At 44.6% G+C, this 21,853-nt stretch overlaps 1 protein-coding gene across 1 annotated transcript in view; it reads left to right on the forward strand.

The window, feature by feature from the left end:
- The first annotated feature begins 1,041 nt into the window (after window positions 1-1,041).
- basp1 (brain abundant, membrane attached signal protein 1) overlaps window positions 1,042-21,853 on the forward strand; it is a 50,804-nt gene continuing 29,992 nt past the window's right edge. The window contains exon 1 of the mRNA XM_073492032.1: window positions 1,042-1,140. The gene's annotated coding sequence lies outside the window, so the exon portion shown is untranslated. The remainder of the gene's footprint in view (window positions 1,141-21,853) is intronic.

Here is a 21,853-nt window from a genome sequence, read left to right on the forward strand (position 1 = left end):
GAGGAAATGATCGACAGTTGCTCAGTGTGTCAGTGGGTGTCAGAGGGTCTGGTCAGTGGATTTCTTTACGAACAGCGCCATCTAGTGTTTAAATGTCAGTACTACAGAGAAGCCACAAGGAAGCTTTTTTGTTTTTTATTGAAATAGTATTGATTTGTCAGTGAACATGACGTGTGAGGACAAACCAACACAGACAGAGCGGAGCCTGGACAGATGATCATACTGTGGGTAATGTGAACAGGATTCTGGTTCTGCTGGATCGATTTGGATAATTTGTTTTAAACCGTCCACAGTGAGTCCAGCTATGCCAGACCAGTGCACTGCTTTTCAAAACCTACTGCCTACATTACCCACAATGCATCTTTCACCGGTGGCAGTTGATCAGATTGCATGCAGCTTCCTCTGGACCTGTGAACACACTTTAATGTAGAAACTTGGTGGAGTAACCCTTTACTAGAGAGAAGTATTAACACTGCGCTGTAAAAATACCTGCGGGCTGCCAGGTGTGTTCATGTGCGTCAACAGGTGACACAGTGCGCAGCTGCAGCGGCCGGCAGGGGGCGCGCAGACACACAGAGGGAGGAGCCGTATTCCCTCTAAAACACGCGCACTGAAAATGTTTATTACCGTCCAGAGCGCAGGAGAAAATCTGAGTGATTATTTACTAATAACATGAATCCACCGTGAACACTGAGCAGATGTGAAGACATACAGAAAGAGTTGGCTGTTTTAATGTCGCAGCCTCAGTATGAACTTCCTGTTTGGAGGCAGAGATATTATTAATAATCTGATCAGTGATCGAGGCCAGTGATCGATAACACTCACAGTCAAATATCCGTGAACAGCCACACGAGTATAAACCGTCAGGAAGCGTCAGTGACATCACGTCAGGACTCACACAGTTAAACGTCTTCCTCAACAGGGACATTTTTTTGGATTGTGCATCAGCGGTCTGTGTGCGTGCGTGCACGAACCAACCAACGCGTGTGCGCGCGCGCAGGCGGAGGATCGCCGAGTCGAGCCGTACCGTGCAGCAGGCACAAGCCGCTGGGCGCGCAGGAGAAGCCGCAAAAAAATACAGCAGCCGCTACTTGAAACTGCGCGGAGAGCAGAGGGAGCGTCGGAACTTCAGTGTGCACGGTAAGAGCCGAACCTCCGACCCACCGAACCCCCGACCCACAGACAGGAGGAGGCGCTTTGGACGCGTGTTGCTATTTGATTGTTTTTGACATTTATTTCTCTCCACCGTCTCTTTTGTCTTTTTTTTCCTCCCATCTCTCCATTTGGGGAGCGCACGCTGCTGCGCGCGAGACAAAAGATCCGCGAGGTTTGATGGAGAGAAGAAGAAGAAAAGAGAAGAGAAGAAGAATTTAACATTTTACACAAACACAGGATTTCTTCTTCTGCTCCTTCTTTTCCAGCCGAAAAAAAACAAAAAACAAAAAAATCGTTCACGAGCCCACAAAAAAGGGGTGTGTACAGTCTGGAGGCACACGCGCTTCAGCCTCACACACGCACGCACACACACACACACACTCTCGTTTTTCACACTTTTATTGAAGGAAAAATGCGCACGGGCGTCTCACGCGCTCTTTTTCTTATTTATTGATCGCCTTCAAATTTGTTTATGATAATATCATTTCCTCATGCTGCCATGGCAACGCAAAGAGGAGCGCGGGTTATTTATTTATTTATTTATTTATTTATTTATTGTTTCTTGATCATTTACAGTTGAACGTGCAGATTGAAGAGCAGCTCGCCCCACCTCTTTGTCTGTGTGGAGGTGTGACACACACACACACACACACACACACACACACACACACACACACACACACACACACATTCAGCGTCTCTAACCAGATTATGTCATGATTCAGATGAATTATTGATCTCATATCTCCGTTTTATTGCACTGAGAAGAAGAAGAAGAAGAAGAAGAAGAAGAAGAAGAAGGATGGTGGAGGAGGAGGGGGGGGGGTTTGGGGAGCGCGTGTGGGTTGATGGGGGGGGGGGGGGTGATGGAGAATCGTACCTGAACCACACACACACTCGCGCGCACACGCACACATCTCCCGTTACTGCTGCATCGATGTTGGATGTTGTTCCTGCAGCGAGTCAAACTTTATTAGCCGTCCTCCGTCCGTTAATTGCCCGGTCCTTTGTTTGCCGCGGCACGCATGCGCAGTGGGAGTAGGGTGTGGATGGGAGAGATGCCACTTTGCCTATCAATAGGATGGAGATGGAGAGGAGGAGGAGGAGGACGGCGGGGCTTTGAGTCCTCGGTCTGTTCAGTTAAAACATGATGGTAGAAATAAAATGACATGTTTTTTGTAGCAGTGTGTGTGTGTGTGAGTGTGTGTGTGTGTGTGTGTGTGTGTGTGTGTGAGTGGATCCACACTGATGGTGAGGCAGAAGCAGACCGATCCTTCACTGAAACACGGTTCAGCAGGTGAATGTGATGCTGTAACTAACAGACAGAAGAATTGTCAATATATCGATCAGTTGATGTCAAGAAAACTAATATCAGTAATGCCGATAATCAATTAATCATTGGAGTCAACACTCTGCTTCCAGTGTCTCAGATGTGAGGTTCTGCTGCTTCATGTCAGTGTTCAGTGGATATTTTGGGTCTTGATGGAGATGTATTGGTATTTTCTGTCCTTCTACAGATTAATCAACCGATCGATTATTCAGACAGGTTGATCAATAATGCAGATGTGCATTAGTTTAAGCACTAACTCCACACACTGAGGTCGATATGAAGTAATCCTCTGTGTGCTGGTACTGACCCTGATGGACGTCTGATGTAGATATTCTCATGACAGCCACACAGCGGCCTGCTGGGGATCTGCTGAATTGATCTTTAAGTGGAGCTCCTGTTTGCTAACACGTGTTATTTCCTGTAAATATGTTTGAAATGCACCTTTAGGGTCATTAATTGTCTCTGGTGCTGCACAGTGAGATCATGTGAGGGGCAGTCGTTACAGTCCTGCTCACACCACGGCCGCTTTTTAATTTTCGTATTTTCATGCGTTGTTGGATCACAATCTGAAGATTTTCACAAGCACTCACTCAGTTTCCTTGGCAACACCTGAGGCTTTGACTAATAGCTGGAAGTCATTACAACCCCGTCAGGTTCTGATGTAATGGAGACATTGTTCACTACTCCAGTAAACAGGACGGACCCGAGAGACGACCGAGCAACGGGAGATAAACTAGTCCGCTCAGCTCAGTGAACCCTCGCGCTAACGTTATGCTAACAATATTCAAAGTCCCTGACGCGGAGTACAGTGAAGTAATTCATGTTATGTTTGTGTGGAGAACAGGACGAGCGAGCTGAGCAGCCGTGAAAATGTCGCTAAATCAATATCGAGGAACCCTGGAGGAGCGGGTTGAAGAGTGAATGGAAGCAGGATGGAAGTAACTAATTACAAATACTCAAATTACTGTAATTAAGTCATTTTTGGTACGTGTACTTTTTCAAGTCTGTCATTTTACTCGTCAGAAGTTTGCATTACATCACGTAATCTGCTTGGTTACTTTTACAATCATAACTGAGGACTGAGTCAAATTTGGAATAAGATCCAAACTTTTCGTCTGTATTCTGCAGTTTGTACTGTGAACTATTAATTTAATACCAGTAGTTTTATTTGTAACTGTACTCGTACTGGAGTACAGATTGTCAGTACTGAATGAATACGAGACGGAGGGACGGTGTAGCTACTTCCTGCAGCTTGCGTGTCACAGCGCCATCCTGTGGTGTTCAGAGGATGATGCACTGCAGGACTGCTCTCAGTGCTGGAAATATAAATTGCTTTTTTAAAAAAAAATATGAATATTTTGTCTAACGTCGAGGCGTCTGCAGCCAGAAGTTCTTATATCAGGAGTTAATTGACACCCTTCAGCCAATCACAATCGAGAAGTTATCAACGATGTGAACACATACTGATAATGACGACAATGCATGAAAAGTAACTAAGTATTACTCAAGTACTCTAACTCTGAGGTGCTTGTAATCGATACGTTAACTCTAATACTCTGATATGTTTATGATAGATTGTACATTATAATGTGAACTCATTTCAGAGATATGTGCTCTTTCAGAAGTAATATAATAATGTGGATGTATGGAGCCCTCTGATTGGCTCATGTATGGCCAGGTGACTGATGTTCAGTCCCACCTGGAGGCATTCATCATCTGTCTTTACCTTCTGTTACGTGTTTCCAGGTTTATTAATGAAACAATAATGTTCCTGTAGGGCTCTATAGATATTTGTTGAATCTGTTCGCAGCAGTCGTCTCAGTCGTTAGAGCCCTGATATAAGATCGCCATGGTAACCGGTGGACCGTAGTAACGAGTCCTGTCTGATTGGCTCACATAAATCCAGCTCTGAGTTCGGCTCATTCATCCTGCTGGACAGAAACAAACAGCAACCTGATGAGAAGTTACGACGGTGACTCATCCGTTACCGCCGCTGTCAAGGTGTGTGTGTGTGTGTGTGTGTGTGAGAGAGAGAGAGATGACTGTGTGTGTGAGTCGAAGAGGAGACATAACAATGATGCCCTCTCGCCCTCTGTCTCGCTCTGCGTCACATATACTGTCTGACACACACAGACATACACTATATGGCCAAAAGTATGTGGACAGGAATTTATAGGGGTCAGAGCAGACATGTCCACATACTTTTGTCAGACAGAAAAAGGGTGGGTGAGGTGTCGTACCTCCTCTCTCCTCTCGGGGACTCAGAAGGTCCCCTCTTTGTCTGTTTTTGTAGTTCCCTCCCTGTCGGGGTGTCAAAGATTACACAAACAAACTGAGCTCTTGTCGAGGCTCCAGTGAGTCATGTGATCAACGAGATCACTTTCATACGACGCGGCGTCTGTCTTAATTAAATCATCAGCCTGCGTGTGATGCAGACGGAGGGCTCGTTAACTTACAGCGGAGGAGATGAAGCAGGACAATGGGAGGCTGCAGCTGCTATACGTGTGTGTGTGTGTGTGTGTGTGTGTGTGTGTATGTGGAGGAAGGCGGGGAATGGGCGCAGCGGCAGGTTGAGTCACCGCTGCTGCCACTACTCTCATTACGGCTGAAGAAAAGGACATTTTGACACAACTGGGTCGATTTTTGTTCCTAACGTGCTCATACAGAAGAAAAAAACAGACATATTCTGCCAATAGCTGCGATTCCGTTGACAATATGTCTATAATAATTAGAGATTACATGGACGCTAAATAAACTGATCCGATAACGATGTCTTTACATGCCCCGAGCTTTAAATCACTTTTTTCGACACATTCAACGTGGCTCTGCTCGCTGTGAAGCGTCTGATCAGCCCGAAATATAACAGAAGAAGTTTTTTCTCCACCTGTGATGAGAATATTCAGTCAGTTCTGTCAGTACACTTAATACCATGTTTATTGAGTAAAGTTAACTAACGCTGGGACGTTAGCGTTAGCTGTTACCACTGAACTGACCAGTACTGCTGAGCACGAGGCTCAGACGATACCGTCGCTCTCTCATTAGACTGTCCATAAGTTCTGTCTGCGTCAGTTTGACTCTTGGCCTGGTAACATTAGTGGGTTAAGTTCAAACATCTCCAGATGTTCTGGTGAGTTCAGGCTACATTCATCTTTTGAACCACTTGTTGTTTGGAGCCTTTCAGCCATCAGTTATATTCTGATTCAACAGTCTTTACCTCCTCTCAGACCTCCAAATAAGCTGTTTTGTTTTGCTCCTGCCGTGTTTTTGTGCCTCGTCACCTCCCGTACGATGCTCCGCCCACGAGAGGCGAGCATGAGCAGGAGGAATATGTTTCTTCCAACCAGAGAGAAACGATCGAAATAAGCGTTTACGTGGTTAATATTAAACCTGTTGATCAGAATATTAAAGGTTTACAGCGTTCCTCTCGATCCGATTGAGAATGTGTTCAGATCGGATCAGTCTCCTCCTGATTGTGTTTACATGAGGCATTTATTCAGATTATTTCATGAGGTGAGGATATATTCAACCACCAGGTTCACTAGTTTTCTCACAGTGAGCTCACACTCAGTTTTGTGGTGCTGGGCTGGATCACAGTTCTCCTGTTTGGACTGAATGAGTCGGGCAGTGACTGTGTTGGACAGAAGCCACAGTTAGCAGCCAATTGTTTTATGTTGTTTGACAGAGCAGCTCACAGCGGTGTGAACGCACTGGTGTTAAGTGCTGGCTGAGTGTTTACTCTGCGTACAGAGAAACCAGAACAAGTTGCACACTTGTAGCTTTTAAACTGGTAACTGTTGGGACTGTGCGTGTGTCAGAGGTGAGTGTCCGTGGAGTGACGGTCAGTGCAGCACGCTGGTCTGACAGGAATGAGGAAGTTGGACGTTTCCGCTTCAGTGAGTTTTAAATGGCTCTGAACTTCTTTTCAAAGTTTATTTGAGTGCTGTTCGTTCTGAAGTGGAGTCACAGTGAGAGCAGCAGAGGGCTGAAGGGAAGATGGAGGCGGCGCGATGATCAGGAATCTTCATTTCCCAACAACATGGTCGCCTGCTGCTGCTCACAGTTTATATCTGGATGTCTTTTTATAGATGTTTTAATGAGAAGCAGAGCGTCATAGTTACAGTATGTCTCACTGAGGTCACGTCCTCTGTGTTTTCTCTATGGTAAGTGGTGGTTTAGTGACCTGGGGGAGATTAGAGTAGAAAATTACACAAGGCCGATTTATTTTTATTTTTAGATTCAATGCCTGTAAATCTGACTCCCTTTTGTCTGTATTATCAGAGAGGTGCCAATAAAAGCTGTTTATAGAGAGTTTTGCTGTCTGGTATATCTCGCATCTGTGTTTTTCTGAATTACAAGCACATCAAGTCCACAATTAAAAGTCTTTTCACCTTCATTGTATTGGGATGCAGCAGAATATTTTGCAGTAGATCTGCATTAATCGATGTTTTAGATAGATTTTGTGAAAGTAGTGTTTTGTCAAACCTCTTGGCTGCTTTAGTTTTGTTCTTTTATACACTTTTCTTTATGTTTCAGGCTCTGCATTCTCATCAGCTTCATTTCCTGATGTATAAAACAACAGTTCAGAACATGTAGTGGCAAAAGAGCCAGATATGTTTCTCAGGAGTTGTTGGAGACCAAAACAGAGCTAAAAGAGAGAAGACCTGTGCTCACCTTCATCACGTGAACACAAACGTGACCCCAGTGGAATAATTATGCTGCTCCATGTATGTTTAATGTGTGAAAAGGCAACTGTTGGTGAGGGTTGGCTGCATCTGTAATCCTGTTTTACAGCCCCCTAGTGGCCAAAAATAGACTAATGCAGCTTTAAAGATGCTGTTTCATTTCATTAATCTCCTCACAGTTTGTTTTCAAGCATCAACAGTAAGCTGGGAACACAGTTTTGGATTTCTGTACCTTTGAGTAAAGGAAGAAGCAGAAACAGACATTTCATCTGCAGAACCGGAGCTGACAACAGCTCAACGTAAACACTAACAAGACTTTACAAATGCTAAACTCGTGTCTTTGACCCGAGGTTTTCTGACGTGCCTCACAGTCGGTTTTTCTGCAAAAATTGCAAGAAAAGGAAAAGTGGAAGTGGCGGCCGGCCCCTCCTCGTGTCCCCGCTCTCTCCGGTCCCTCCGGAGGTTTGACGGCAGTGCAACATGTCCTCGTCCTCGGCAGCTCTTTCACCATGAGCGTCATCTGTCACATCGCGCCTCGTCTTCCAGGAAATTACAGCTCAAACCGAAAGCGACAGCGTTATCTGATATGTACCCCGGCCGGGCGGGAATGAACTCAGCAATCTCAGCTCGCTCTCTGCTGAATCCCAAAATCCACTCACTCACTCAGGCGTCCTCGTGGATTTGAGCATCATTCGGCGAGGGCAGATAAAGGGACAATCGGACTGTATTTCTTCCACCGACCTGTCCTCTTATCTGTGGAGGAGACAGATTTCATCCTAAAAAGCAGAGCAGACCGATAAGATTTTGATCGTTATGAGATTTTAATAGCCAAACAACTTCATTTCAGACGAGATAGAAAGCGGCACCTGTTACTGCAGAGTAATTGCTATGAAAGAGCAGCAGAATAATGGAGCGTTGTGACGGATATATTAACACCTGTGCTCGCAAAACAGGAACATTTGTACAGAGATATCACTTGGTGGTTTTGTGAACGATTAAATCTTGGTTTTGAGGACACTGAGTTTTCCTCTCCGTCTCTCTGAATGTACACGACAGGAACTGAACAGTAAATCTTGAGAAAACCCAAAAAATACTTGGCATTCCTGTCTCATGGTTTCAAGAGTCTCCACTTCAGCCGAGGCATTTCTGTGACTGTATGCGAGAGTCAATTATTAACTGCTGGAATTTCCTGGTGCAAACATGCAGTGTGAATTATAGATCAGCGTGAACCTCCATAAAAAGTTCACAGTCATATCTGCTGCTGCTGAGCATTTCTTTCTATCAGTGAGGTGGGCAGCAGCCATCTTGTTACAGCCCACCGGTGCATGACGACCTCTGATACACAGCCCACACTTCATACTAAATTGCTGGTTGTGCAGAATAAGTCTGATTATGTTCTTAATCTGTCTGTTTCCTCGTGCTGTTGTTCGGCCAGTCCACCATTTTGCTTCGGACTGAAATAACTTGAAAGCTATCGATTGGACAGCAGCTCAGTCTCATGACAAAGTGTGTAACAGACCCTCCAGTGACAGGGTGTGGCCTCGCCTGGGCACCAGAAGTACACGCGTGTATGAAGGTGTACCAGCAGGGGGCGATAATGACGGACGTAAAGGACAAATGTAGTATAAAGAGCCAGAAGGTCAATCTTAACTTCCACTTAAGGTCCACTTTGAAACGAAGTTGAAAATACTGACACGTTGGGATTGTAGGTCAGGTCGGTCGCCATCCCAAAGTTTTTGACGAGTGCGGAAATGAGACTCAAAAATCAACTATCTTACAAAGTGGACCTTTAAGGGGAGTAGTTATTTTAAGTTAAAGCATAATGTTTAACCCGTTCTAGCCAAGTTGTTTTGGTGCTGTTACTTTGAAGATGTACCTGGATGTTATGTGTTTGTATCTGTTACATGGTCGGGCGTGACACCGGGTCATGGATGGTCCGAGGATGAATCTCACTGACTTTGCTGATCCCCTGACTTTTCATCTCGTGCCATCATCAGGTCAAAATTCGACATTATGCATTACTTTCATGACCATCGGCCTCAGCTGTGCTTTGTGTTAAGTGCTAATTAGCAACTGTTAGCATGCTAACACACTAAAGTAAAATGCTGAGCATTGTAAACATTTGACACGTTCATCACTCATCAGGCCAGAAATGAGACTTTAAAAAGGAAGAAGCTCCTCTCATCACCACCGACTGAACGGAGGACATGATGGTTCATCTGAACTCATGTTTGCGTCCACTAGCTCCAACATACACGCTCTTTCAGCTCTGTTTTTGGTCTGGAAATATCTGACTCTTTAGCTGCTAACTGCTTCACTATGTTCACCAGCTGTTTTCTAACTGTCTGCTGCTGCTGAACAGCTAGTTAACAGTGGGATTTTGGAGCTTTTTCATTTAAACCAGCTGCCTGCTGAGGACAAAAACGACACTTTTAAAGCAGCGGGAGTGAATCAAAGCAGTAAAATTGCAGAACGGACAACCGAACAATGAGCTGACACTCACCATGTATCTGTGCAGTGAAATATTTTGTACTATATTCACCATTTTCACCAAATACAGTGTATTTCGCTCAAAGCGGAGGACATTAAGATGCATTTAAAGACGATGTGCAGCTCGGTATGTTAATAGAGTGAAGTGCAATGAGCAAAGGAAAACATAAAAACAGAGATGTTCTCATATTGACACGGATAATGAACAGGTTTCATAGGAGCAGGTCCAGTTATGGTCACAATAAAACAGGAGTAACTGGAGAAATAAGATTATTCTATTCAGCAGTCTGAGGGAACATGTTGGAGCTCCACAGCCTTCAGCATCCATCAGCATCTTCCGTCCTCCTCTCTGTCTTTTCCTTTCGCAGTAATTCTTTAAGGACCGCCGAGTCTGTAAAAGCAGTACCGGCGCTGCTCTTTACGTGAATCTTAAACAGTCCAGAGACGGAGTGCGAGAGTAATGAGACGGTACAACAGAGTTTAGACTCGTAGGTGCTCGGCCTCGTCGTGTTTGTGTTGCAGTCCCAGTTCTGTCAGCTCCCATCAACGAGACGCAAACTGACGACGAGAAGAAAATTACAGGAATATCTCTCGCCCGGTACTTTTTTATTTATTTTTTCCTCAAGTGGGAGACGTGATCAAGGGCTTGTCTCAAACACTCAGCGATGTGTGTCAGTGTGTGTGTGTGTGTGTGACATGAGACTGTGAGGAGGTGGATGTGTGTGGTTTTTAACATTTAAGGTAACAGTAAGGAGCTGATGCTACAACGCTTCACACACATGGTGTTTGATTATTCAATATCTGACTGGTAATTCATTTAATTAATTTGTCTTTCAGTTATTTAAAAGATTAACATTCAATTATCGAATGAAAAAAAAGCTGAAATATTTACTTCTTCTTGTACTAATTTGAAAATCATTCACTGGATCATCTTATTTTTTGAATTATTAAATTATTACTGAATTATATAACATATTGCAGATGTATTTGTCAATATTTCACCATCCTGAGGCCTTAAAAGCAGAGCTGTAATTAATTTGGATTTCAACTTTATATTTCTTTTGTGTATTTGAATACAAATTATGAAATAGATATTATATTAAAAGTGATTTCTCACTTTAAATAACATAAAATTGCATAGTTTTGTGCGATCTGGCGCCCCCCACAGTTTCTGAGTGCAGCACTGTGATAAAACAGTTTGTCAGCTGTAATGTAGGTTAACTACAAACAAACATCATTAAGTTATGTGTTGAAAACTTGTTATGATGAAGTGAGCGAGTATGTAACGCAGTGATCCTCTCAGTGTCAAAAAACTTTAGTATATTTAATTTGATTTAAAATGCATTCAACATTTATTTTATTTTAACCCGGTATGATGGAGTGTGTTACATCGTATCTCTTCTGGTCTGTGTGAAGTCCTAACCGCTCTAAGTAAACAGAATCTGAATAGTTTAACGTAACAAGCTCGGTGTCATTTAAATGGCTGGATGGCTCATTTTGCTGTAACACAGTTGATACCAGACAGACCAATTAGAGGCAGTCTAGACTGTGCGGCCTGTGTCCTCAGTGAGTGCAGTGTGCCTGCGTGGTGCTGGATGATGTGTGTCTTGGCTCTCACCCCCCTGTGGCTCTTTTTTGGGGTTAGCTGGAGTTTAGAGTCGACTTTGTCCCGTCTCCTCGTCTGGTCTGCCACCCAGCTTCGCTGACTGCAGGGCTGGCCTCTTTCTCTCTCTCGCTCACTGTCTGGCTGTTGTGGCTGGGGACAGCGGACGACCGCCACGTCCAATTTCGCTTCACCGGCGTCTGGCCGCGAGCTGCCAACGCGCTGGTGACAGGGGTCATTTAGATGCAACGCCGAGAGGGCCGGTTTATCCGAGCCAGACAGTCAGACAGACAAATGAAGGAAAACAAGGCCGGGGTGGATGTCTGAGTCTGATGTGTTTGTAAGAAACAGATGCAGTCGTGTTGTTAGATCTCAGCCTGAAGCCACATTTTACTGCTGCGTCTGTGGATTTGAAGCCGAGTCCTGTTTCTGGTGCCATTTTAAGGTCACGACGACAGTTTTCTTTCTTCAGTTTGAGCTCTGGTGGAAACCAGCCAGGAGGTTGTAAACTAAAGTCACGTGACTCACGTATGGCTCATTTATTAGACACTTCTGCGACCTGTCGTCCCTCCAGGCTGCAGGAGAGGAAGCAGAGGAAGTTCTTCTCTTGTGTTTACACTTCAGTAAGAATTAAGGGTCGTTTGCTGCAGGAAATGAAATGAAAGGCTGATATTTGCTGTCAGTTTTAAAGATGTGTGATATTCACTTGTGATCAACAACTAAATTTAAAACATTTTTTAAGCACAAACAAAGCGTCATCCTCCAAAATGGGGCAAAATAAGGCTGCTGTGACCTGAGACAGGCCGTATCGACATGTTACTGACAAATTCAGTCTAGACATGTGGAAAAGGCAGAAGATGAATTGGCACAATAGAAAGAGGAAACAAATTAATTCTTGAAAGCATCATAAATGTCAGATAATCTGCGAAACAACAATGAAATACCACAAGAAAACTGACAACACATGGTCAACTTAGGTTCAGGCTCAAAAACCAGTTGGTTAGGGTTCGGAAAAGATCATGTTGTGGTTTAAAGGCTTTGTCGCCACAAACACGGCTCGATTCAAATATCCAATAGTTTGACGATTACAGATATTGAAACACAGTCTTGAACAGCGGTCACTGGCAGGGCAGCCTTTTTGCCCAGGTGGCACATAAAGTAGCCATCTTCCTGAAGAATCCAGAGCTCCATCAGACTCAAATAATGATTTCTTCTGTCCTGTCAAGTTTATAACTAAAATATGCAGCAATATTACCCTGAACGGACTTAATATGATCGTTGCTCAACTATTAGCCTTCCCTGTCCTCAGCCTCACCTGCTGCCTGTGGATTGGGAGCCGTATGTTCGGGTTTTGTGTAACGAGAGTTGTTTTTCTCACCCGGCCCGACCAACTGAGTTAAAGTCATCGCTTTAGTCTGAACATGTGAGAATATAGAGATTACAGCTTCAAGCGTATTACACATGCTGGCAGTAGGAACTGAAGGACTGATCGTCTGAAAGAGGGAAGTGCAAATCGTAGAGCAGCGTTACGCTTCACATTTGCTCTGTGTGGGCAGCAGCAGCAGTTTTTTAACAATAATCCTGTGCTTCACTGCCTCCTGTAGAAAAACATCTGAGGGAATCTTTCTCTCCCTTCATGCGTCAGATTTATGGAAAGATATTAAAGATGATTCCAGCGACGGGGCTTTATGTTTTCCTGTGCACTCGGATCTAGCCGGTAAAGCGGATCATAAACATCAGAGAAAAAAGTCCCCAGAAAGCAGTCAGGAGTTATTACCTCCGTCTGTGGGCTCAGAGGCAGGAGGAGGCAGCGTCGAGAAGGGTTTTTACAACAGACAGCTTGTTTCCTCAGTTCTGACTGACTGAGTCACATCTCGAGGGCTGTTAAAAGGCTCAAACAAACACAAAACTTTGACCAACACATAAATATTGAAGGCAGGGTTGACATTTTGTCATTCCATCAGTAATAACTGTGTAGATTAATTCATAATTACATAACTAGAATAATGAACACACCAGACCATCGCTGAGAGGACTGAGTGGCAGCCATGTTAGAATCAGTTTTTATGGCACAAAACAGGAACCTGTCTCAGTTGTACGTGCATGTAAAAGCAGAGAGGGTTTAAAAACATGTTGGTTTGTGGTCCTGGCTGCTAAAAATGATTTTATACACAAGATATCTGCTCAGGAGCAACAAGAGGAAGCTTAGCCTGAAGTCACTTCCTGTTTGCTGCTTTTTTTTGTCTGTCAAACATCACTATCAAACTGTCAAACTAGGCAGTGCTGATCAAATATAACTCAAGATTCCTTTATTGCATCACGTATTTCTCATCGCAAACGTTTGCAGAAATATGACCACCATTTCTTTCCTGCTTGAAAACAGACCAAGCGCCACCCCGACGTGAGGTTTGTAGTGTGTTTCGCGTACGTGTCCTCACTCAGCGCTGCATCACGTTTCCCTGCTCTGACTGGATGTAGGTCAGTCAGATTGCATCTACAGACATTTTGGTCTGCGCAAAATATTCAGTGTTTCCCACACATATACTTTACTTGAGCAGATGGTCCAGGTATATCTGGCGACCCATTTTAGCCTTTTATACTGTTATTTTTTTTAATCCATCTAAGAGAACAGCACCATCCACCATCGATCATCTAGTGGACAATCTGCCGTCACTCTTCCTCTCTTGTCTACTGTCAATCACCCGTGGTCTGCAGAGAGAGGGAGATGATCACATCCCTCCTGTAATCCCACTGATTGTGATGCGACCTCTCCTCTCTTGCTCACAGTTAGTGACTTCTGAGACGGCTTAAAGGTCTGCAACCAGCTAAAATTTAAGCTAAAGTCAACATGCTAACATAATCACAGTATCATGTCGTATAGGACGTATAATGTTTACCATGCTGATGGGAATGTCATTTTTAATATTTTGTCATAAACCAAAGTTGAAGTTTTTGGCCTGATGATAATTAATACATCAGGTTTCATTGTCTGGAAATGATTAATATCAGTGAGAGATTTTAGGACAGTTAATCTAATATGTGTCAAGATATTTCAATGTTTCAGACTGACCATCGTCACAGTCGTGGCTATTAATACAAGACTGTAAAGAGCAAATATGAACTTTTTATTTTCTTGAAATAAAAAAGTCTCTCTTGAGAAGATCTTGAGTATGATTTTAATCTCAGGGAGAGATTTCAACAGTCTCCCTCCTTTAATACGGAACAAGAAATGATCTTTGGCCGGAGTCGAGATGTTATTCACTGTATCAGTAAGTGGAAAACAACTGCTGCCTAAAAACTAAGAAGCTAATATAAAAACTTATGATTGGCATGTGAAGTATGAGCACAATTTGCAGTTAATGAGCTAAAACATGCAAAACAACTGATAGTCATTTAAAACCCATTTCCCATCAGAATTCCTCCTTCTCTTCCCAGAACTTTCTCCGAAAATGTCACTTGGCTCTGATCCGTTCTGAGAAACCCGCTCTGCTCACCAGTGCAGCCCTGCAGAGATATTGATTGATGTTGGACCGTGTCTGGCTCGGGGTGGAAGCCGGGGGCCTCGGGGATCAGTGCAGACAGATGGAAAGGAGGATGGTGTGGGACACTGGGATGGCAGAGCTGCTAGTGGTGGGCTTAAAGCTGCAGTGCTATTGATTGACATAAGAGATAGAAGCCCTCCGAAGCCGAGCTGAGAGCAAGACAAAGAGAAAAGAAGAATTCTGCTCTGAAACAATCCCCGGGTGGTTTTGGTAGCCAAATGGAGCCTCTATCTCCATGTGATATGAGCAGATATCTACCTCTATAATATTGGTGGCTGGACGGTGCCGCAGGAAACAGCAGATAAGCAGTAATTAGACCCATCCCTGCTCCCATATCTTACTCTATCACAGAAAAATATGATTTTCTCGTTTCTTTTAACACTTCGGTCATTTCAAGGTTAAAGTGACGCTGGTCAGTCAGTGTTACTGTTCTGCAGGAGTATATTTAATGATGAAGTTACTAAATCCTCACGATGCTAAATGTTTGTCAGGGAGCTGACAGTGACATCAACTGAAGCGCGCAGATGGTTTGTCGTACAAGTACACATGGGAAATGTAGTCCACAGTCGTACTGTAGTCGCTCTTGTTCGTTTCATGTAACAAACTCAATCAGGAAATCAAAAGAATGGAAATGCAGAAGTAAAAAAAAGGGAAGGAAATGTTTCACTGGTGCGTTTGCAAGTAAGCTGTTGTCAGATGGATGTAAGATGTTAATGTGATTACCTCTATTGGGAACGCAGGCTGAACACGCACAACACAAATCTCAAACCAATCAGGAGCTACTCTGACATCAATTAACACCAACCTACAGAGCCCAGAGCTGTGCTCGACAGACGCACCCTGATGAAACATTTCCATTTGTGTTGTTTATTGCAGCTGTGAAGGCTCCAAATCATCGGACTGGAGTTTTAAGTTTTATCTTTCAATTATGTATAAAATGTGGCTATATTCACATTAAAGGTGCAAAATGTAAGAATGGGCCACCTGGCAAAGGTCAGTCCAAACAACTGGGGGCAGAATATCACCAGAGTTACCAGTGCTGTAAAAAGTACCCAAAGTCAAATTTGAGTAAAAGGATCAATATTGTGTTAAAATATTGCTTTGGTAAAAATGGGAGTGAACCATATGACTAGTACTTGAGTAAAAGTCTTACAGTATCTCATATTAAATGTACTTAAGTATCAAAAGTAAAAGTAAAAATAAATTCTACATATATTTACATGTATGCAATAATGTACACTAGACCAACGATCAACTTGGCTGATTATCAAATCAGATATTTAGCATTTTCCTGTTTATCAGAATCAGTGTTTTTTTTTATCCAATTGCCAATAAAATGATTATAAAATGTGCTACTCTGGCTTCAATGCAGCGTGCAATCTACGAGCAATTTATGTTCAGATTAGTGTGTAATCACCTGAAACTAAAATCGTATTTTCGTTACCTCAGATTGAGACTTTTATATCTACAGAGGGAGCGGCTCCTCTTCTAAAGAGTCCGCCATGTTTCTACAGTAGCTCAGAACGGACAAACTGAACTCCTGACTCCATTCGCATTTTTAGCAGCCACGAGGGGTATTTAGTTGGTTGCAATCTGGAACCACAACACTAGATGCTTGTAAATCCTGCATACTTGACCTTTAAAGTCCAATTGTGTGCCTTGTTCTCCGCCTCCATTGTTGACGCGGCTGTTCGGAGCTGTGGCCGTAAGGTCTCCGGTGCCTGTCGTGGCGGCAATCCCCGAACTCGGTGGTGGACACCGACAGTAAGGGATGCTGTCAAGCTGAAGAAGGAGTCCTATCGAGCCTGGCTGGCTCGGGGGACTCCTGAGGCAGCTGACGGGTACCGGCAGGCCAAGCGTGCTGCAGCACGGGCGGTCGCGGAAGCAAAGACTCGGGCCTGGGAAAAGTTCGGGGAGGCCATGGAGAAGGACTACCGGTCGGCCTCGAGGAAATTCTGGCAAACCATCCGGCGCCTTAGGAAGGGGAAGCAGCACCCCGCCAACACTGTTTACGGTGGAGGCGGGGAGCTGTTGACCTCGACTGGGGATATCGTCGGGCGGTGGAAGGAGTACTTCGAGGATCTCCTCAATCCCACTGACACGTCTTCCATAGAGGAAGCAGAGGCTGGGGACTCGGAGGTTGATCCATTCATCACCCAAGCCGAAGTCACCGAGGTAGTCCGGAAGCTGCCCGGTGGCAAAGCACCGGGGGTGGATGAGATCCGCCCTGAGTACCTCAAGTCTTTGGATGTTGTGGGGCTGTCTTGGCTGACACGTCTCTGCAACATCGCGTGGCAGTCGGGGACAGTGCCTCTGGACTGGCAGACCGGGGTGGTGGTCCCTCTATTCAAAAAGGGGGACCGGAGGGTGTGTTCCAACTACCGGGGGATCACACTCCACAGCCTCCCTGGTAAAGTCTATTCCAGGGTACTGGAGAGGAGAATTCGGCCGATAGTCGAACCTCGGATTCAGGAGGAACAATGCGGTTTTCGTCCTGGCCGTGGAACACTGGACCAGCTCTATACCCTCAGCAGGGTGCTGGAGGGTTCATGGGAGTTTGCCCAACCAGTCCACATGTGTTTTGTGGACTTGGAGAAGGCATTCGACCGTGTCCCTCGTGGCATTCTGTGGGGGGTGCTTCGGGAGTACGGGGTCGAGGGCCCTCTACTAAGGGCTGTACGGTCCCTGTACGACCGGAGCAGGAGCTTGGTTCGCATTGCCGGCAGTAAGTCAGACCTGTTTCCAGTACATGTTGGACTCCGGCAGGGCTGCCCTTTGTCACCGGTTCTGTTCATTATTTTTATGGACAGAATTTCTAGGCGCAGTCATGGGCCGGAGGGGATCTGGTTCGGGAGCCACCGGATTTCATCCCTGCTTTTCGCAGATGATGTTGTCTTGTTGGCTCCTTCGAGCCGGGACCTCCAGCATGTTCTGGGGCGGTTTGCAGCCGAGTGTGAAGCAGTTGGGATGAGAATCAGCACCTCCAAGTCTGAGGCCATGGTTCTCGACCGGAAAAAGGTGGCTTGTTCTCTCCAGGTTGGGGGAGAGTTCCTGCCTCAAGTGGAGGAGTTTAAGTATCTCGGGGTCTTGTTCACGAGTGAGGGAAGGATGGAGCGTGAGATTGACAGGCGGATCGGTGCGGCGGCCGCAGTAATGCGGTCGTTGTATCGGTCTGTCGTGGTGAAGAGAGAGCTGAGCCGAAAGGCGAAGCTCTCGATTTACCGGTCAGTCTACGTTCCTACCCTCACCTATGGTCATGAACTTTGGGTCATGACCGAAAGAATAAGATCCCGGATACAAGCGGCCGAAATGAGTTTCCTCCGCAGGGTGGCAGGGCGCTCCCTTAGAGATAGGGTGAGGAGCTCTGTCACGCGGGAGGAGCTCGGAGTAGAACCGCTGCTCCTCCACATCGAGAGGAGTCAGCTGAGGTGGCTCGGGCATCTGTATCGGATGCCCCCTGGACGCCTCCCTCGGGAGGTGTTCCAGGCATGCCCCACCGGGAGGAAGAGACCCCGAGGAAGACCCAGGACACGCTGGAGTGACTATGTCACCCGGCTGACCTGGGAACGCCTTGGGATCCTCCCGGAGGAGCTGGAGGAAGTGTCCGGGGAGAGGGAAGTCTGGGTATCCCTGCTCAGGCAGCTGCCCCCGCGACCCGGCCCCGGATAAGCGGAAGATAATGGATGGATGGATGGATGGAACCACAACACTAGATGCTTGTAAATCCTGCATACTTGACCTTTAAAGTCCAATTGTTTATCATAAGCAAGCTTACATCAGTTAGCAACCAAATGTTTACATGTTTTGAGTATTACACAGATGTAAAAACATGTAAAAGTCACATGATTGTGCAAAAAAATCATCACATACTTTTATGTGCAAAAAAATCATCACATACTTTTATGTGCATTTCGAATTATTCTATAATGACTCAAAATCCTGCCAGTCCACAGTCCACTGTTTAAATAATATTGTGTATTGTGGCTTCACATCTGTGAAACTACTCTTCGACAGTTGGTTTTCTCTCTCCTGACGCTGAACACCTGTTCAAGATTTTCAGGTATTCTATTATTCTCTATGTGTGCTTAAAACAAGACAGAAGAGGGAAGGTATTCAAATACTGCAAACAACAAAGCTGCTGTATATTATAGATAACATGCAAACACAGCTGAGAACACAAAGTCCTCAGTGCTCCTCATGGCACAGTCCACAGTATTATGTTATACAAACAGTGGTCACGATGGAGTTCACCAGGTTTATGGGCTTATTTAAATGTAATATGTAATATGTGTTTGTTATAATGCCGAGTGTTTGAATTGGTAGACTCGGTGTGTATAATGACCACACCACCAACAAAAACACTAAAATAAATGTTGGTGACATACGTTTCTGCAAAGGACCGATATGTTGAATCTTTACATTTGTTTATGTTGTAACTTACTTGAGGAAAATAAAGAAAAAATAGCCTGTCTCGTCACCACAAACATGGCCAGAAATGTCCCGAAGTCTCACCAAAAATATTTACTTTAGTTGCTGAAACACGGCTGGAAAGCGTGCCAAAGTCACAACAAAAATATCCCATTTTCTCGCCACAGACGTGACTGGAAAATGTTGCAACGTCAAAAATATTCTGTAGTTTAATGCTTACAAATGCTGAAACACAGTCTTGAGCAGTGGTCACTGGCTTGACGGTCTTCTCATTACTCCACCACCATCCCCTCCACCTCCTGACATGAAAGTCGGCTCATATACATGTAATGTGAACTCGTTATGACTCGTCAACATGGTGCGTTTGACATGTTCAGATTTAAATCTGTGGTTTACAGAAACTGGCAACATGTTATCCTGGTGACAGGGCTGACACCACAGGTATATCAGGTTGTTTTCACAGGTTGCCAGGTCAAAGGTGGACAATTAATCCAAGTATTCTGGTGGTAATTAACTTTTTTCCCTTCAGTCTTGAGTCAAAATCTCCCAGCTTGCCAGACTGGTGGGCCTGCTCATTTAAATTCAGCAGCGCCTGTGAGGAAAGATGCAGAGACGAGATCACGATTCCTTTGAAAGCACGCAAACCGAGCACTTGACAGCACTTGAAGTCTCCTGTCTTAACAGCGTGTATCTGAGGTTGGGTGGCGGCGGCGGCGGCGGTGTGTGTTGGGAGGAAGGATTATTGGCAGGAGCCTGTGATGGAGTGGACGATAGAGCCGGCTGTCACAACAGTTTGGGAAGAGTCCCTTTGAAATGACGGAGGGGACTAATACATCCACCCTGCGCCGTCTCAGACTCCACTCAGGGTCCATTTTGATTTGTGGTTTATGATGTGCACTTTATTGCAGCTTATCTTACATATACAGCGTGCACTCCTGCTCAAAATGGCTGCCGTGTGGACTGTTCAGAGAGGATGGCAGACGCTGCTGTGAGGCCCTCAGCAAAAAGGACCATCACCATCCAGGTGGAAACCAAACGTGTGACAGTGTGAACGTCACAGTATAAACAAAAGGAAATGAAAGTCCGATACTGAGATTTCTCATTATCTTGCAGCTCAGCTGAGAATGAAAAAACAAACTTGAGATGAAGATGAACGTCAGCATTGATATGCCACGAGGCGTCCTGAAAACACAGTCTGACTCGATAATTAGAAAGCAGATTTAGTTCGGACAAACTGAGGAGAAAATGGACTTTAAACCGCATTAAAACAAACGTTTATGGAGATGAATGAGCTCGGTCGTTGATATTCCACCGACACACTGCAGACTCTAATTTACATCCTCGTGCCCTTGTAGCTGCTCTGTTACACTGTGAGCAGAACCAAAACACTGCAGCTAGTTTGAAAGATGTTTTCTGTTTGCACACCTGATTTATTATGAACTGAATGCAACCGACCCAACAAGCTTTCTGACTCAGACTCTCAGTGTAGCCTACGATCCATGGGCTTTTGTGCTCATTCACATCATGTGGGTACGATGTCTAACTGCAGAGCTGGTCAGGTTAAGAATATAGTGAACATGGTGGAAATATATCCAGTATATCTGGGTTCAGTTACCTTGAACAATATACTCTGGTGAGTATAAGCCATCTGTTTTTGTTTGCCTCAGTCACTTTTGTATTATTAAGTTTCAGTTGTATTTCTGAATGTTGACCTGAGCGTCATGCTCCTCGTGCCATCATGCCTGATGATCTTAAAAGAAAAACACCACTTTCCTTCTAACCTTTGAACATATAATAAAGAAGCAGAAGAAGCTGCAGTGGAGCAGTAGGCCGAGCTGAAATGGAAACTTGGTATTTCGTCTGGGATGACGTCACTTGTAACATTAAACCTAGAATTAGATCTAGAACCTAACTGAGGATTTTTATTGCCTAAATCTAACCAAACTGTGACTGAAAAGTGGAAATATTCTTTTAAACAGACCAACCTAAAAACAATAAATTCACTGAGTCTACTAGTACATTACTCATGGGACACGAAGTCAAAGGCAGAATCCAGTCAGCCAGCTCATTATTCTCATTCTCCAGTAATTAGGCATTTTTATACCATATCACCTAAACACCAACTGCTGAATCTATGAAAGATCAGGAAATTAGACGTGAATATAGTTTGGTAGGAAACAGGTGGCTGAAGCTAACAAACTAACAGTGAAACATCTGACATATTTTAATAACTTGTCTTAACTTGTTAACCTAGATATTTAGCAAGGCATGTCAACATTGACTGCAATAGCCACAGCTAACACTAGCTGGTACAAGCATTCGCTAGCTTGTTAGCAGTGCAAAAAAGACAACAAAGCCCATCTAATTTTTTCCAGTTGGTCATATTATCGACACAAATATAACATTTGGGTCCAAACAATATTTACAAAAAGTATTAAAACTTCGACATGCAGCACAAAGATAATGAAGACCAATGTCGTGTTACAGAACTGCATCCAGCCTCCACTGTCCATCCTGCAGGCCATTCACAACAGGGACGTAATGGTTGGCTGACAACCCGACCAAACAGCACAGATACAGATGTTCATCCAAGCAGACGACTGTCTACTCTTTATATGTTGAC

The sequence above is a fragment of the Pagrus major genome, chromosome 21 (genome assembly GCF_040436345.1).
Source record: "Pagrus major chromosome 21, Pma_NU_1.0".
In the NCBI taxonomy this organism is placed as follows: Eukaryota; Metazoa; Chordata; class Actinopteri; order Spariformes; family Sparidae; genus Pagrus; species Pagrus major.